Consider the following 17,779-nt stretch of genomic DNA (forward strand, 5'->3'; position numbering starts at 1 on the left):
ACTTATTAAGCTGGGCATTAATCCCTATGTCACTCGATGGGTTGCCAACTGGCTTACTGACATAACCCACACTGTAAAAGTAGCTGACTCCAATTTCAGTTCCAGACAAGTGATAAGTGGAGTACCTCAGGGTTCAGTCCTGGGACCTCTCTTGTTTGGCATCTACTTCTCTGAAGTACAGGCCATCACTAAGGGACTCTGGCTAACAAAGTTCACAGATGACTGCAAACTGGGAGCCATTACTGAATCCCCAAATGATGTGGATACTCTACAAAAGGGCCTTACAGAAACAGATGCTTGGTGCCAGAGCCATGGGCTCAAGCTCAATGCCAAGAAATGTATAGTTATACCCTTTGGGAAAAACATCTACCTGTGAATTATCACATAGGTGGCTGTACACTAAACACTGCAAGTGTGACAAGAGACTTAGGGACACAGGTGGACAGTGGTCTCACCTTCAATAACCACATCCCCACAACAGTCAGGAAATCCTTCTATGTGGCACACCTCATCACTAAGAGCTTTTCATCCAGAAAAAAGGAGGTCATTGTCCCACTGTACTCATCATTAGACCCATTATAGAATACAATGCCCCATTTGGTATGTACCTCTCAAGACATCTGCAACAACTGGAAAGGTCGCAGAAATACCTCATTAAAAGAATCACAGGCCTAAAGCAGATGCCCTATGCTGACCCCCTTAAAAAAAGTCCAGCTATACTCTGTCACATATCGTCTACTCTGAGGCAATTTCTGCTTAACATACAAGGCCATGTCAAACCCAGAGCTGTTGGACATGGTACACTTAAATAAATCCCAATCCCTCAGAGGAACATGCTCCGGGGATCTAAACTTTGTCATCAAAATAAACAAAACATGCTGAAAGGATAGGTTCCTGACCCAGAGACTCCCCAGACTCTGGAATAGACTGCCTATACATGTCAAGCACAGGGCCTCATTGGCCCTCTTCAAAAGGAACCTTGATGATTGGATGGGAGAAAGGAAATTCACCCCGGGGATCACGTTAGTCGCCCTGCGAGACAGGGGTCCAGTGAAGTAATTAGTTTGGGAAGAAATAGCCAGGAAATTGTTATGGCTAGGCCTGTATAGGCCCTAAGACCAATAGCCTAGTACCAGCCTATGAATCCATGAACCTATAAGACTTTCTCCATTAAAAGCCTCCCTCCATGAACAAATCTGAATTTAAAATCTTCAAAAGAACAAACCTACCTAAACTCTATGATGAGCTCTCTAAATGCATTAGTAAAATTAGCAGTCCCCATGTAGCTTCAACTGCTACTTATCAAACAGAGTTATATCCACACCTGGAAAAATGCTCAGATTCAGTGGTCCCTGCTAGAGCGAAATATGTAGAGAAGTTCAAAAACAAACCACCTCGGTGACCTACTAGTAGAAATAAGATCTAGAAAAAAAAAAAAACTGTGGTCCTAGAATAAATCTAAATCTGCCCACAGCATACTCTGTTAAAATGATGACCAAATACCTAAAAACTTCCATAAGGGTAGTAAAGCTAAGTACAAACTGAAACTAGCATCACAAGCTATGGATAATTATAATCAATCCTTAATTGCATCATGAAACTAAGAAACTCTGCACAGCTGTGTTCTGCATTAATCCTCAATGGCATCATCAACTCAATCTTAAAGGGCATAGCAAATATTCTCGCACACATGTTTAGTGTGACCTTTAACCAGGAAGCAGTCATTTACATTCCACTAGTCCCTGAATCCCTGACTCAGTCTATAGTTTTAAGGGAACATGTCCTAACATGTCTGAATGCCGCTTAAATGGGACAAAACAAGTTATCTGGATGTCTCCTAATAAATAGTACTAGATATACCCTTGTGGAACACCTCATACATTTGTTTTAACTAAGTTTTGCATCAAGTGAATCAAATCCTGACATCTGCACTGATCTTTGTCTCCTTTTTGTTTCTCTGCTTGTTCTGTTCATTTTACTTGTTACCATAGCCGGCCTTAGGCATAGGCCAACTAAAGTGTTTTTAACCCTTAAATCGAGTAGCATAGTCTGGATACAGGTTTGCTGAATACAGAGCTGATTGTTTTTGACTTCTGTGTTTCTGGCAACTATCTAGTGTTTGCCTTCTGTGTTTTTGGCAACCATTTTATGTTGGTCGAGGCCTGTCTTCTGTGCTAGTGAGAGTGGACCTTGTCTGGCACAAACTGATTGGTAAATAAAGCAGGGGCTAGCAGGATTGGCTAGATTTCTGTGTTAGAATCTTCTATTTTTGTGGTATTTAAACCCTGCATTTGAGCTGGCTTGGGCTTCTTTGCACATCATGCACCACAGCTGTACTGTCGTTAACCCATTGCAAGATATTCCCAACTACAACTTTTACCTTAGTAGCACTTGTGTGATCACCTAGTAGTACTCCTATTAGACTTTGCACCCTTTACCTCCTTAGCTCTCTCTGGCCTCTCTCCCTCAGATCCTGACAGCTATGGATGGACAATTTCCCTGTGGTTTCAGCTGCCAGTCTGATTGATATGGGCATCCTGAGACAGTGTAGCAACTGCCTCATGTACATGGACAACCCTCTACTACTATCATCTAGGAATACAATTTGTGAGAGATGCAATTACATTAAGAACCTAGAGTCTATGCTTTTTCCCTCACAAGCCAGTATATTTGGCGTTGAGAAGATTGTAAACACAAACACCACACCTCAGTCACCACCCACACCTATACAACACACACCCACATATGCAGAGGTCCTCAACATACCCAAACAAGAGGCCTCAGAGCTAAAAACACACACAAACTCCACTGCCCACCACACCACACATAGTTCACACACTTGTGTCTCACAGCCACTAAGGCCTAAACATAAACTCAACATATTAGTCATAGGAGACTTCATTGTGAGACACACAGATGTGCCCCTCACTAGGGTGGATAAGGAGAAAGTTACAGTTAGTTGATTGGCAGGTGTCATAATCCACCATATCACCCATGCACTCAAGTCTCTCAACAACATGTAATCTTATGACTCTGTCATAGTCCAATGTTGGCGTGAATGACTTTAGACGTACCTCCCTGCACTATATGAAGAGAGACATGATCGAGCTCACTGAATATGTGCCCCTGGCAAGTGCCTAAGCAGAATTCTACCATCACCCAGAATGTTGCCTCAATACAAACAGAAAATGCTTGACTTTAAAAATTGGCTTAGTTTCTGGTGTCATTCCAAGGGGATCCAGTACCGCACAGCCTGGGAAGACATGATTGACAGACCACAATGCTTAGCCAGATATGGCCTGCATCTGTTTCCCTTGAGCTTCAGGCTTCTGGCAAAGGCTCTTGCCTCCCACATAGTGCGTTTTTTATGCAATGCCATGAGGTCAAAACTACCAACATGAAAATTCATCAAAACACAAATTAAAGGTCTTGCTGCTAAAAGCTAGGAGTGTAAACATGAAACTGCACTCATTGCAAGCATTCTTAACCATGGAAGATGCTGACATTTGTACAGTGAAACCTGGTTCAAAGCTGCGAAGAGCACCCCAGCCACACCAGGTTATTCATCCTATCATACATTCAGACCCCAAACATAGGCAGCAAAGCAAAAGGAGGTGGAGTTGCAATATATATTAAAGACATACACACCTCCAGTATGGTCAGAAAGTATAATGCACAGGAGACAATCCAGGTGCAGTTAACCATTGATAAGACCCCTATTCAAATCATAGCTAGCTACAGGCCCCCAACATTGACTCAAGATGCCCACTCCACCTATCTGGACCTTTTCGCATCTATCAGGATTCAACCCTTTACTCTAATCCTGGGCAACTTTAACTATCCAAGCATAGACTAGAAGAACTACCCATGCCAAAACACAAATGCCTAGAGATTCCCTGGTTTAGTCATGCAAATGCCATGGACAAGCTGGTTGTCATCTCCACAAGAGGTGATAATAACTTGGACTTCATATCAACCAACATGAGTAACCACTGCAGCTTCCCTACAATGTCATACTCCCTGGTAAGATGTGACCACAAAGCGGTCACTTTCGCAGTCACCATCTCTCCCACCCCCTGTCCCCCAGCTACAGTCAAACAAAAAAACTTCTCCAAAGCTGATTACAACCTCTTGAGGGAAGGTATAAACAGTTTCACAGCCGCCTCCCCATCCATAGGAAGTAGCACATATGTGTAAACCTACACCAAAGTACTATACTAGCATTTATATAGCTGCATGGAATCAAGAATACCTGACAGGACAGGACAAAATCCTCCTCCTCAAGGAAGAATAAACATATCTTGTGGGCATCTGCAATAAATACATTCTATAATAAAAGGAAATAATTGCTGTCTAGGACCAAGAAGGAGTAGGTGCCTAATTGAAAGCAATCTCTACTTAACATGAGCAAGCAAATAAGAGCACAAGTGAAATCCTCCAAAGCAAACTTCAAGTCCAAACTGGCCACATCTACTAAAGACAATGATAAGGCATTCTGCACATATGTCCACAGTCTCAAAGGAAGCACTTAGATCATTTCAGAACTGGTGGTCAAGGACCCCACATACACAAATGCTGTAAAAATAGCCACCCTGCTGTCAGACAGGTTCAGTGAAAACTTTATCCTTCTGTCCCCCCCATCAGTAAATTAGGACCTCCCCAGCATCTCACTGCCCTCTCAAAGGCAAAAATTACAGCCTCCATGGAACCTGATAACATCCCAGGCTGCATCTTACATGAACTCAGGCAGGAACTTGCAGCATGATTAGACACCCTATTCAGCCAAAGCCTGAGTACTGGCTTCATTCCAGCTGAGTGAAGGACAGCCACTGTCATCCTTTTGCACAAAGGTGGAGCATCCACCGACATAGGAAATTGTAGACCAATCAGTGTAACAAGCCTGATCTGCAAGGCCATGGAACAGATTATCATGGACCTCATTAAAACAGACAATGGCAACCTACAAACAATCAATCCCACATAGTTTGGTTTTGTCAAGGGGGGGTCATGCCTGTTAAATTGCATTGAATTCTTTGAGACAGTCACCAAAGCCATTGATGAGGGGAAGATGGTGCACACCACCTACCTTAGCCTGGACAAAGCCTTCAATGCTGTTCCCCACTTGGGGATAAACTCTCTCAACTAGACATCAGTCCATATGTTACCAGATGGGTAGCAATCTGGCACATTGATAGAACTCACCTAGTCAAAATAGGGAAAGCCACCTCAAGCAGTAGACCCATAATGAGCTGTCTACCCCAGGGATTGGTCTTGGGGCTCTGTTGTTTAGGATATACTTTTCTGAGGTGCAGGCAAAAAACAGTGGGCTATGGCTGACCAAGTTTGCAGATGACTGCAAGCTGGGCACTGTCATCAATTCCCCTAGTAATGTGGACATCCTCCAAGAGGGTCTCACCCAAACAAATGACTGGTGCCAGAATCATGGCCTCAAACTGAATGCCAAATAATACATTATCATCCCCTTTGGGGAGAGTGATGTCACCACAATTTATCACATTTATAACCAGGTCCTAAGCATGCAATCAGTCATGAGGGACTTCAGCACCCAGGTTGATAGCAAACTGACTTTTGACCACCATATTACCTCCATTGTATGGAAAGTTTTCTACATGGCCCACTGCATTAGTAAGGGTATTTTATCCAGGGACAAAGAGGTCATAACATCCCTGTATTTTTCCCTTTTAAGACCCATTATTGAGTACAATGCCCCTTTCAGCATGCACCTTACAAAGCACATACAGTTGCTGGAGAGACCTCCTCACCAGGGGAAACCAAGGCCTCAAACATTTAACCTACACAAATAGGCTACAAGTCCTGTCCCTCTACTCAGTCTCATTCAGACTCCTCAGAGATGCCCTCTGTCTGGCATACAAAGTAATCTCAGACCTCACCTTGATGGGACTCTGCATATCTCCAAGTCAAGCTCCACTCGATTAACCCACATGCGTGACCTCAGCCTGGTCTGTGACATCAATAGGGCTTACTGTCAGGACAGATTTTTGTCCCAAAGAGATAACTGGATGAGGAACAGAAAATACACCCCTGCGATTCCACCTGTGCCCCTGCTAGACAAGTGCATCGGATACTGACTTGTTGGAACATGGGCTAAATTCTTGGCTAGGCTTGTAAGGGCCTCAGAGCCAATAGTCTAGTAACTTCCTATGATCCTATAAAGACATGACCTCATAGTATATAGAAATTATATTTTGATGATGCTTCATAAAGGAACACCACTAGAGGCCATAGGAAATGTAAACCTATAATTCAAATTAGTCTAAAGGTCAAGACTATGGAGAGTATAATACCTGATTTCATAAACTACACTATCAGAAATATCTTTCAGCTAGGCCATTAGCAGTTCATCTTTGTCAAAGGGATATCATATCTACTGATTTATAAAACTTTTTCAAGAATATCATTGAGGCTGAGGACCATGTTCACTCAGTTAGCACAGTTTAACTGGCTCTGCCTAAGGCTTTTGAAATGTTTCTGCATTCTGGCATTATAAATACATTAAGATACCTAAACACAGACCAGTATGTATGCATGTAAGTATGTACGTATTTATGTGTTAATGTATTTATTTATTTATTCAGTCACTCATTTCTTTCAATCAGTTAGATTGTCTGTTTGGTAAGTAGGTAAGCCCACTGAACAGTGTCCCTCCCTTTTCACGGGTACTCTGGGAGCACTCTTTGGTTGACTGAGTTGCTTTGTATCACACATTAGGTACATGGAAGTGGATGAAATCAAGCTTTGTTTCATTTTGTCTACAGAGAACAGCTCTTTAAGATCTCATAAATGTAATCCACTGTGCAGAGTGTCATACATGGAGAAGTGGATTACAAACTGGCTAAAAGAATACTCATAGTTAAAATTGCTGGTATTATCTCAGAAAGCAAGGAAGTAACTAGCTGCATACCTCAGGGATTGGTGCTACATGCTTCAACCTCCAAACTTTAAAACCAGGCCTGTGGTTAGTGAAGTTTGCTAATCACCGCAAGTAAGGTGTTACTGTCTGATCATCTCTTGATAGAAATCCACTACAACTAGAAATAATCCTCACTAATGAGTGGTTTAGTGAAAACGCTAAAATTAAATGCAAAAAAAATAATCTTCAGGGAGCAAATCATTTGCATTACTAGCACCAACCTAAATATATACACTTTCATTAACTCCACAGTAACAAAACTTCAGAAAAAACAGACCAAACACTTTGATCCACTGCCACTGTACAAACAGAAAATGTGCCGCAGGAATTTCCATTGAAAAGGGGCTACTCATCCATTTCCACATGAACAAATATAAGAATACCATCTACTCCTACTTGATGATATTTAAAAGAGACAGTAACAGGAAACCACACAGAAGAAAACGATATGTCATAGCATACTTCATTATATCAGATGTAGATGGGGCTACTCATCCATTTCCACATGAACAAATATAAGAATACCATCTTCTCCTACTTGAAGATATTTAAAAGAGACAGTAAAAGGAAACCACACAGAAGCAAACGATATGTCATAGCATACTTCATTATATCAGATGTAATTTTGAATTTATAGCAACCAACAGTCGTGCTCAGAAACATTTTATTTTGTGCCACATTTTCTTCTCTCTCTCTCTCTCTCTCTCTCTCTCTCTCTCCTAGAAACTGAGAATGTTATTATTATGGAGAAGATACTAACCATGTGACCTAATGTTAAACATCACTTTTTAGAGATTTGTCTTTTAAAACTACTTCACATTGATGCTTATATTATTTCATCTTCTAGAGCAAATATTACAATCTAATGTGTAACTACAGAGTTTGAACTCTTGTCTTTTATTTCCTTCTTAAGTCTTACCACTGATTAATGAGTCATGGGGTTTGTGTAGCATGCTGCAAAACCATGAGGGGATTTCCTGGCCTTAATGCAGTCTGTAACATATCAAGAACATAGAATTCAGGCATCTTCACTGAGTTATGTGCATGAATTTTTAAGAATAAAACAGGATCATGTCTTTAGGGACAGTACTATCTTAGAAATGTGCAACTTTCCAAATATTTCATATTCTAAAACAAATAAAGTACAATTTCTTAAGAAACACTGGAGAATATATAGCAGCAAGAACAATAATGCCACGCATACCCATCAAAAAAGCAGTGCCTTAGTTAAAATCATCTTCAAGAATCTGCAATAAATTTAGTTTCTTTCCCTTGGCATTGTTTTTCTTTTACAATAGGACACATTATCATAATCTGACCTCAAGGGATAAACTGATGTTAAGATGTTTCTCAAGCAGAATTTAAACTTTGTTTGCCGTGCATTAAAATAATTCCTGTAGTGATCATATTACAGCATTTTAAATCAAAGCATCTGAATTCAGTGACTACTGTCAGCAAATTGTTTTTCCTTGTCACCTCTATTTATCATATTAGAAGGTCATATAAATCTGCCACCTCTTTTGTATGTGCTAAAGTAGACAAAGGGATTTGGCCACAGCTGGCTTATGTGAAGCATAGGTAAGCACTGTACAAAGCCTAAAATATTCTGAAGCTGGGGGATTCCAAGTAGAAACAGGAAAATGGTCAAGGATTTTAGTTAGGGAGCCTAAAAGTCCATTTGTGGGCAGCCACAGTGATGCAGCAGTTAGTGTTGCCACCTCACAGCAAGAGGGTCTCTGTTCGATTCTCAGCTGGGGTGCCTTCTGTGCGGAGTCTGCATGTCCTCCCTGTGATTGCGTGGATTTCCTCCGGGTGCTCAGGTTTCCTCCCACATCCCAAACACATGCAGTAGGTGAATTGGACACTCTAAATTGACCCTAGGTGTGTGCGTGTGTGTGCCTTCTGTGGAAGGTTGGGTGCCGGGCTGGCAACTCAACACTGTAAAACTCAACTGCCTGTCATGAGCGGACAGATGATCCGCTGTGGCGACCCCTAACTGGGAAAAGCCGAAAGAAGAAGAAGCCTAAAAGTGCATTTGTGTGTGTGAGCATGAGTGCATGTGGGTGAGTGTGGATACATGTGTTTATACATGTGTGGGCACATGTATGTATGTTGGTGTTTATTTGTGAATGTATGCATGTAATTCTAAATTAGAAACTGAACTGCAAGGAAGGAAAAAGAAACAAAATGGTTGGCAGGCAGGTGCTTTTTATGAATTCACTTGGATCTTACTAACTAACTCCAGCTGATGTTAATCCTATTATTCTGATAGGAGCTTGTTCGCTGAAGCATGGCCAGGTTAGAATATTTTTCTTTTTTTGTCAGGTCCTTTCATCAATTCCAGCCTTGAACTACCCTTTACATACAGGCTACTCAGTGCCAAGAGAAAGGAGCAAGCATCCAGAGACGGTAAGCATAGCCAAGGATTTTATCAAGCATCAATTAAAACTATTTGATTAAACACCTTTGCTGAGTATTTCTTATTGTTAATTATCAGCAACACAAAGGAAGAAAGAAAACTGAAGGTGTGTGGGTAAATAAACAAAACAGTGGGAAACACTGACTTTTCTGACGTGTAAATTCAGTGGTAAAAACTACCTTTTGCTTTTGTCTCTCTGCCGCCATATGCATACAAAGAAAATTTGATTTAAATATGACACTGTAAGTGAGGTAGCAGAGTTTTGATCAGAAATAAAAATGTGTTGAGAATATTCCCATCTTTCTTTGAAACAGGGCAACTTTGCATTAATACAATGTGTTGGAAGTAATCTCTGAATGCAGCATCTGCTAGTTTCTGACTATGCAAACTGTGGAAGGATTTCTGATGCATTTTGCTCTGGTGTGTTCTTTATACATGGTTTTATATCAGTTCTTCGCAGAGCACATCATTGTAGAATGAGATAATAATAAAAAAAAAAACAAAGTTAAAAACTTGCTTTTAGACACAGGTTATTTGTCTATGGAGGTCAGCCAGGCTGTGCATGACGCTTTGATACCCACATATCAGAGTTACTGCAATCAACTTCAAAGTGCCACACTATATAAAAAGGATAAACTGTTGACCATAACAGTCATTAATGATAAAGTGTTATCTTATCCATGTGTATTAATCAAGTATCTGGCTGTTATACTAGTGGCCTACCTCCAGTGTTTTCATATAAGCATAATGATTCTTGAAGTCTGTGCAGTTCCCATCCCAAAACAGGAAATAAACTAAGATTCAAATGATATTATTGGACAGCTCAACTCATTGTCCTAAACTGTTGCCACTGTCTTTAAATTGGCTTCAGTTTGCTATGACACAGGAAGACAATAAGCATCCTTTCTCTGATAATGTAGTATGATAGTACCTTTCCTCATCAGTAATAAGTAAAGGGCAAAAGGGTGCTAGCTGTTGCACTTAAAAATCTCCTTACACCCAGTTAGCACCATTATCAACATGAAGAGATGCAAAAAACAGCCATAGAGCTTAGCTACAGAATATAAGTATATAATATCAGAAATGTGGAAATAAATGTCCACATATTAATCCATCCAGCCATCCACAATCCCTTTTCTCATTTTGTACATCGGGTTAGGGTTAGGGTTGCCAACCATCCTGTTTTTCCCAGGATGTCCTGGATTAGGCCATCTGTGTCCTGTGTCCTGGGAAAGACCTTCCCAGGATGCCATATATCCTGTTTTTGGCACAGCTTAGCACAAGTTACTATAACTCATTAAGTTTTCTCATAATCACTGTTTAAGTAATGTGTGGTAAGTCAAATGGTATCAATACCAGAACTGTGTGTGCCTGCCCACACCATCTCGCCCAAATCCTTAGACCTCAATGTCCACAGCAATTTGCCAACAGCCCTACAGGCCCATTCATCATGCATGCATGCTGTTCCTTTACAAAATTACTATTGAGCCTATCATGGAGGAGCCCAGCCTGCTGGCCGGTGTTCTTACTTGCCAGTGCAACAACCTGTCAGCAGTATTGCTAACTTGTTCCTTTGGAATGAATAACAGTGCGATAATTGACACATTATATTATGCACTTATAATGCTGTTTATCTGAGAAAAATGTAAAATCAGCAAAAGACTAAAGGCAGCCAGCCCAGCCATAATAATTTGAGATGCAGTAGTGCATCTGCACCGTGACCGTTCGGATCCAGAACCTGTTTATTTAGCAGAATATTTCTGCGGTGTGATCATGCTTGGGGATCCTGTACAAATTAACTGTTCCTGGTTGTAATCCTCAGTGATGGGAAGTCCACCACAGAAACTGAGCACTCAGTTTGCAGAAAGGTAGGGTAGTAATATATAAATGCATAGCTCTGCCTATACAGTCATACATATACGTGTGTGTGACATAAAGCATATAAGGTTAATGCAGCTTTCTGGAGAAGTAGGTCAAGGGTAGCCGGGTAGGTGATTTGAGGGTGGAAGGTTCAGCATATTAAGCAGGTGTCTCCTTTAACTTGCTGGTGTCAAAACTAGTTCATTTGTTTTCTTCTGTTTGTACTGGGTGCCCTTAGGATGGAAGTGTGCCAGACGTTAACCTCAGGTCTTCACCCAAGCTGCTAAACATATGCGCACAGCAGAAAACACTAGTCTTTATTTTTAACTTGAACAATGTGGGTGTGGAAAAAATAAACTCCTCGCACTCAAACTTTATTGTACAGTGTATTACAGGAAACTTGATTTGCATTTGACTCCGTTATTTTTACATAGTTTCTTTTTTTTTCAATTTATTATTATTTTTGTGGACAAAAATGCTCAGCCTAGAAGAAACATCTGCAAGCTCACTTGCAGAAATGGACATTCTGACAGTATTGAAACAGTCAGTAAGTGATTATTTCAATATTATGCATTTATTTACAAGTCTGGTTATTTATTAAATATGCAAACTTGGTTAACAATGAGTTATTTTTTGACTGCACCTGCACCTTCTGTACTAAAGTTACTTGCTTTCATATGACTGCAATTTGTATTCAAGCATATTTGGCACTTGTTTAAGTTGTCAAAGCTAAGTTCTTACTGCTAAACAACTATCTGCATCACAGATTTTTAAGTTAGAAAAATAGCCTTCATAATGGCTATAGCAAGGGGTACAGAGCTACTTTGAGTGAACTTTATTTTTTGCCTCCAAATCAGGACTAATCTACTATGTGATTTCGTTTTGTGCACAGTTTTACTGTTTTTTTTTTTTTCAAAATGTGTCCACAGTATTATGCTTGTGTGTATGTGTGTGTGTGTGTGTATTACACCTTTATCTTCCAAAATTATATTTTATTAGGATATACTGGGTCATCAGGTGACTGTGTGTGAATTGTTGTAATAAGGCTGACTGAAAAATGTACTGTTAGTCCAGATGAACTCTAAAAGGGCTCATTATCAATTCCTACAGGGAATCAGGATTTCCAATGGGGATAGCAGAAGCAGAGTCGATAGTGCACTGAAAATAAGATCTGGACCAGACTGCTTTGTAAAAACCTGAATGTTCCCTCAGGCACACAAATGCACGCTTGTGCTAAACACATTATAACAGGGTGCCACTGTCATGTTGTGTCTGGGTGAGCAGGCATTCCATTGATGATGCAAATAAGCTTACAGTAGTTGGAAAAAGACAGCACTGGGAAAGCTCACTGGCTAGAAAGTAGAACCGCGTGAGTAAGAGCCTGAGGCTATAGGGTCTTACTGAAGGGTTTGCGTGAAGTGGGGGAATTTCCACAACTTCCCCTTTGTTGAATGGATGCTTCACCCTTACTAAAAACTGATGTTGTAGTCTGAAGCAACATTTTTGCATAGCAGTCACACAATCTGATATTGTTAGCTGATCTACTTGGGGGTTCACTAGAAATGGATACAAGTTATTATGCTACTGAAGGTAGCATGAGTAGCGCAGAAACTGATGGAGAATGTAATGATTTGTCAAACACTCCCCCACCTAATAAAGCAAAGAAAAACACAAACTAATAAATACAAAAAAGACCAAAAAACACACCAAACCAGCTGAAAGTAAGGATAGCGCTTTCGTTTACTTCATAAGCAAACTTCATCACACAAATAATTAATTACAGGAATCCCTTTATATATCCCTCCAAAACACATTAATTAAGACATTAATTACATATTTGAATTATCCTTAAAGGAATAAACACTCCTCCACCTAAAAAGAAAGCAAAGAGGTTGTCACAGTATCATCAAAAATAGCAAACAAAATTTTCCTGGTGTGAAAAAGTTCACGGCAATTTCTTCACTGCTCGATGCACATTGCATAAGAAGGAGGTTTCAGTAGCTTATGGTGGCAAAGTTGACATAGTAAATCATAGCCGTTTGAAAAATCATCAGAAAGCTCAGATTGCTGCAAGCACTGCTGCCACTGACATTTTATTCAAGAAGGTCAATGACAGTAACAGGAATTGACAAGCAGGCAACGGTTGCAGAACTTGTGCATGTTTACCACGCTGTACGTCACCACATCTCCTACAATGCTGCTGACTGTGGCACTAAACTGGATCACTTGTTATATCAAGACTCAGCTACTGCTAAAAAGGCAGCATGTGGTCGCACAAAAGCAGAAGCACTGGTGACGGATGTCCTTGGCCCAAATTCAGTGGAGTCCATTATGAAAGACATTACTGGTGACAATTCTATTCAATATTCTGTGTCAACTGATGCAGCTAATCTCAAGAACAGAAAAATGTTTCTTGTCTGCATTCAATATTTTATTGTTGAAATTGGTTTAAGTAAAAAGCTTTTAGATTTTGTTGAGCTTAATGATGAGCATTCTACCTCTATCGCAGACATGCTAGTTAAATTATTTCAGATAATGGCCTTGATATTGCATGCATGGTGTCTTCTTATTCAGCTGCTAATGCAAGTGTGAACTATGGTGCAAAGCAGTCTGTGTATACTGAGCTGTTGAAAAGGAATAGTAATATTCTGAGGACAAACTGCAATGCTCATGTGATACACAATGCCTTGAAAAAACTAATTGATGAACTTGATTGTGATGTAGAAACAATGGTTACCAGCATTTACAGTAATTTTAGTGTATCTGCTAATAGGAGAGCCCAGTTGCAAAATTTTTTTGACCTTGTATACTTAGAATATCAAGAGTTGTTGAGGCATGTACCAACGAGATGATTGTCTCTGGGTCCAGCTATTGACAGATTAGTTGATTCATGGCCTGCCATTGTGTCCTACTTTGCATCTCTTGGTGAAGACTGCCCAAAGAGAGTTTGTATGCATCTGGGAATAGAAAATAATATGCATGACTGTGAAGCAGTAGAAACAAACATTAAAAAAAACATACTTATATTTTGTCCAGAACATTTGCAATGTGTTTGAGGTGTCGGTCCAGAAAGTGGACAGAGAAGATTTTACATTGCTTGAGATCTTGCCTGTAATGCAGCAACTGAAAACTAAAATTGAGTAAGGCATAACTGATGCATTTTTTGGACACAAAGCACAAACTATATTTGAGAATGAGGACATGGAACCTCATACAATGCATCAGCAACACATTTTTTGGCAGCTCTACAAAAGTCTTTAGCATAGCTGAACAAATGGTTTAATATCTCAGATGGCAGCATTGCATGTGTGATGCATTAAATATCTCTAAATACAGAAGTAGCATTTCAGTCCTTTCAAAATGCAAGCACTGTCATGGGCTTGACAACAAAGGACATTGATTTAGACATGCTTTATGATGAGTCTTGTGCAGCAAGGCATGCTTTATCCAATATTGTTGCTAATTCAACTGCTACTGCATGCACTAAATGGAAGGAATTTTTTGCAGGTGCCCATGATAGTGCAGCTTTTCCAACGAACATTTTTTAAGATTGTATCAGCTGCACTGTCATTATCAGGCAGCAATGCCTTCCCTGAGAGGGTGTTTTCTTTAATGAATGCAAAGTGGCGTGCAGACCAAAGCAGGGCCACTCTAGCACTAATCAAAGCAGAACTGCATGTTTGCCTTAACTACAACATGAGCTGCAGTAATTTCTATCAGTTTGTTTTGAAAGATGACAAATTGATTTCATCAGCAGCTGGCAGTGAAAAGTACAAATGGAAACGGATTGCTCAGCCTGAGCAGTCTGCTTCTTCCACAAGTACTTTAACAGCTCAGGGTCAGTCTGCTCTGGATTCAGGTGAGGTAGACATTCAGCTTCAATCAAAGTAATTAGTTTGTTCAACTGACATTGAATAACATTTGTATTGTATTGACAATCCCCTGGATTCATGAAGACCGCGCCAGGCGCAGGCGTAGCGCAGGCGGAATAATGCCAAATATGGCCGTTGAGCGATTCAGGTACGATCCAATACCATGTGCACTACCAGCGTATGCCAGGACTGCGCAGCCCTCAGCATAGGTATGCTAATCAACCCATGTGCAGTGTTGCACCATGCAAATGAAGGCAGATAGTGATTCATGAAGTGGTGCAGGTGTAGCGTAAGCCCACGGAAATGTAAACCAAAAAACACAGTTTACATTTTCCCAAACAGAACATCGGAGCTATGGAAGCAGACCAGACTCATGTATTACAAAATTAACATATGCCAATGGCTAAATACACAGCCAATGGCATAAGAAAAGATGCACAACACCTAAAAAACAACATTTAGTGTCATGTCCACAGTAATGCACAGTACAACCACAGGGCACGTGTGCACAAACTGGAACATAAAGAAAATATATAAAAATGTCATAAAATCGCAATGTAATACAAAGCAGGTTTACACCATAATACACAATGGTAGGCATGGAACACCACAACCAAGGTGCAAGGGTTGCTAAGGGCCTGGGACAGTGTTCGGCGTGGTAACTATGAATTAGTAGTCAATGCCATGCAAATGAGGCAGATAATACTGAATCGCAAATGTCACACCGGATGAAGGTTGAACCATACGGTGCAGCGCTACAATACTGAGGAATAGCTCAGAGGAGATACATGACATCAGCAGAGGGGTGTGCCACCGTAGCAGCAAGCACATTGGAGCAATGCAAATCTGGCCTGGCCGTTGCTAAGCAAAGCTGCAGGACAGGGGTGGGGAGGAAGGTATAGAATCATTTAGTTGAGAGCACACATGGTGCCCAAAAGTGCATGTGTATGGGGATGAAAACGTGTCCAGTAAGTGGATGCACACAATGAGAACAATAGTACAAACAGGAAGGTCAGGGGAAGAAAAGAAGGAAATGCCGAAGTAGGGTAATTGGCGTACTAATGAGCAATCAACACCAATCAACTCATGGCGGCCAATCGATGGCAGCTATCAAGTCTGCTCACAGAAACCTGCAAAATAGGATAGGGGAGGCATCAGAATGCAAAGAAAGGAGGGGAGGCATTGGATTGCAAAGATAGGAGATCTGTCATAGCAGAGCAAGGCAAACCGGCAGTAGACCGGCAATAGCACACATTACGCAAGATACGCCAGGTCTAGGAAAGTACAAATGAAAGCAGGCTGCTGGATGCATGCCAGAAAATGGTAGGTGGAATGTGCAGAAATGTAAAGGGAAGGTCAAGAGGTAATCCACGGCAGCCAAATGTAATTCAATACCAAAGGCACCACAATAGTAGTTCCCGTAGTAAAACACATAAGATACCCTGTAGCTACAATCATACATACACACCCTATGACATCATCGGTGTTCACAGCACAATAGTATAAAGTGTGAAAGCACCCTACACACACCTGTGAATTCCCAAACACTGCACCATAGGTGTAAACACACGGGGAACTTTTAAAATGTACATGTTGGGAGCTGCCATAGCTGTAATTCATCAGCATGTGTTAGAGACTGACAGTGTTGTGGAGGATGATGCCGACAACCACCGCATGCCCTGGAGGAGGAGAAGACTGTTCAGAACAAGGGTAACCTACCAGGGGCTACATGATTTGGAGATAGTAGAGTGTTACAGGGTGGACAGGGACATCTTGGAGCTGTGCCGGCCATGCCTGAGAATCAGAAATAACAGAGGGGAACCCATCCCAGTGGACACAAAGGTATATGTAAGCATGTGAATACTAGCCACAGGTACCTTTCAAAGGCCAACTGGAGATATAATGGGGATCTCACAGGCATCAGCATCCAGGGTACTACACCAGTTCCTGGATGCCATGTTACCACATGCCAATGAGCATATATACTTCCCCCGAACTCAGGAGGAGTTGGCCAGCAATATGCATCACTTCCACTGTGTGGCACACTACCTGGAGGTACTGGGTGTGATAGACTGCACGCACATACAAATCAAGTCACCACCTGGTGAGCATGGTAGGCGCAACATAAACTGCAAGGAATTCCACTCCATCAACTGCCAGGTCATGTGCAATGCCCAGGGCATTATCATGGATGTGTGTGCTGGCAGCCCTGGAAGCTACCATGACTCCCATATCTGGCATGCCTCACAGCTGTATCAGGTATTTGTCAGGGGGACATCCCACATGGCCACCTTGTGGGGGATGGTGGCTATCCACTGGAGCCATGGATGATGACTCCCATCAGAAATGCACACACACCCATGCAAGAACGCCATAATGAGGCACACGCACAAAACAGAATCATCATAGAGCATGTGTTCAGGATGCTGAAATCACGGTTCCGGTGCTTGGACACATCTGGTGGAGCCTTGCAGTACTCTCCAGGCACGTGTGCCCACATCGTCATAGTATGTGCCATGCGACATAATATGATCCTGCGGAAACAGCTGCAGCAGGGACAAAATGGTGAAGGCCGTCATAGCCCACCAAAATTGCCAAGGCCATCACAGGCACAGAGGGATTCAGACCATGAACACACTGTGCCAACCCCAGTAGGCAGATGGAGGCATACCCAAT

The sequence above is a fragment of the Protopterus annectens genome, chromosome 4.part0 (assembly GCF_019279795.1).
Source record: "Protopterus annectens isolate FY-2018-M chromosome 4.part0, PAN1.0, whole genome shotgun sequence".
Taxonomy (NCBI): Eukaryota; Metazoa; Chordata; order Ceratodontiformes; family Protopteridae; genus Protopterus; species Protopterus annectens.